The sequence below is a fragment of the Nicotiana tomentosiformis genome, chromosome 9 (assembly GCF_000390325.3).
Source record: "Nicotiana tomentosiformis chromosome 9, ASM39032v3, whole genome shotgun sequence".
NCBI classification, from domain to species: domain Eukaryota; kingdom Viridiplantae; phylum Streptophyta; class Magnoliopsida; order Solanales; family Solanaceae; genus Nicotiana; species Nicotiana tomentosiformis.
The window spans coordinates 3,034,154-3,036,180 of record NC_090820.1 but is presented as its reverse complement, the minus strand read 5'-3'; positions in this window follow the sequence as shown (position 1 = coordinate 3,036,180).

Genomic DNA, 2,027 nt, shown 5'->3' with positions numbered 1-2,027 from the left:
TTATTCTATAAGAATTGGTAAATGAATATATTGGAGGAGCGGGATGCAGGCCGCAACAGAATTGATTGAAATGAATATATTGGAGGATCGGGTTGCACGCTGCAACAGACTTGTTTAAAAGTCTATATTGGGGGATCGGGTTGCACGCGGCAACAGACTTAATAAAAGCCCATATTGGGGGATCGGGTTATACGCCACAACAGACTTATTCAAAAGTCCATATTGGGGGATCGGGTTGCACATCGCCACAGACTTATTTAAAAGTCTATATATATACTTGATTAAAATAAATATATTGGAGGGTTGAAAATGAATATTGTAATGACCCAACCGGTCATTTTTAACTTTTAGAACCTCGTTTCCTAAAATAAAACTTCCTGTAGGTGCTTGTAATGATTTATGACTTGCGGGGATGGTTGGTTCGGGATTTGAAAGTGTTTGAGGTAAAACTGGAACACTTGGTTCCTTAAGTTGGCCTTAAAGTGCTAAGTTTGACTTCGGTCAACTTTTTTGTGAAAACGACCTCGGAATAGAATTTTGATGATTCCAACAGCTCCGTATGGTGATTTTGGACTTAGGAGCGTGTTCGGAATTTTATTTGGAAATCCGTAGTTAAATTAGGCATGAAATGGCTAAAAACAAGAACTTAAGTTTGGAAGTTTGACCGATGAGTTGACTTTTTGATACCGGAGTCGGAATCCAGTTTCAAAAATTTTCATAGCTCCGTTATATAATTTATGACTTGTGTGTAAATTTTAAGGTCAATCGGAGTTGATTTGATAGGTTCCGGCATTGAATGTAGAAGTTGAAAACTCTTAGTCTCAATAAGCTTGAACTGGGGTATGATTCATGGTTTTAGCGTTGTTTGATGTGATTTAGAGGTTCGACTAAGTTCGTATGATGTTTTAGGACTTGTTGGTATATTTGGTTGAGGTCCCGAGGGCCTCGGGTGAGTTTCGGATGGTTAACGGATCAAAAATTTGAGTTAAAAAGCTGCTGCAATTTTTCCTCTTCTGTTGGACATTCTGGGCTGTGATCGAGCCCAGATATCGAGCCAGATCAAGGCCCAGTTCGAGGACCAGTTCCGAAGGCTGCTGGGCAGTTTCATAAAAAGAGGGCATTCGTCCCATTTGCCATTTTTGACGAACTTGAGCTTGAGCAGAGACGACTTTTGGCAGATTTTCAAGGGAAAAACATTGGGGTAAGTGATTCTAACTCGGATTTGGTCTACATATACAAGTGTATCATTGTTTTTCACAATTTAAATAGTGTTTTGAGATTTGAGATTTGGAAAAGTTTAGAAATCTCATAGAAACAAAATTTTGAGATTTCGGTATTGATTCGGAGTCGGAATTGAGTAAAATTGGTATGGTTGGACTCGTAACTGAATGGGTTGTCGGATTTTATAACTTTCACCGGATTCCGAGGTGTGGGCCCCGTGGGCGAATTTTTAATTAATTTCGAAATTTTTATTTAAAATGTAGTATTTCCTTATAGAATTTATTTCCTATAATTTTTAGTGATTGTATCGAATTATTTTGTCTAGATTCGAGCCAGACAGAGTTGGATAATCGTGGAAAAGGCAAAATTGTGGATTAAATTGGAGCAAGACGAGGTAAGGCTCTTGTCTAATCTTGTGAGGGAAAAATTACCTCATAGGTGATTAAAATTAAATAATTGTTGCTAATTATGGGTGGTTACGTACGCACGTGGTGACGAGAGTCCGTGCGTAGCTACTATTAATGCTAAAGTCTGGGTAGTTTAGGACTCAAAGTATGCCTTACTTGTGTAAATTGTATTCTTTAATTTATTTATATTAATTGATATCTATATGAATATATTGTGAATTGTTAGATAAATATATTAAAGGATGGAAATCTCATAGGCTTGATTGTCTGTTTAAATCAATTAATTGTTAAAAGAAATTGTTCTCCTCCCAAAATCATCTTATAATGAATATACTTCTCCTTCCGGAGGTACATAAGAAAATATCCACCTTTCTTGTGGAGCGGGCCGAACACCTCGGA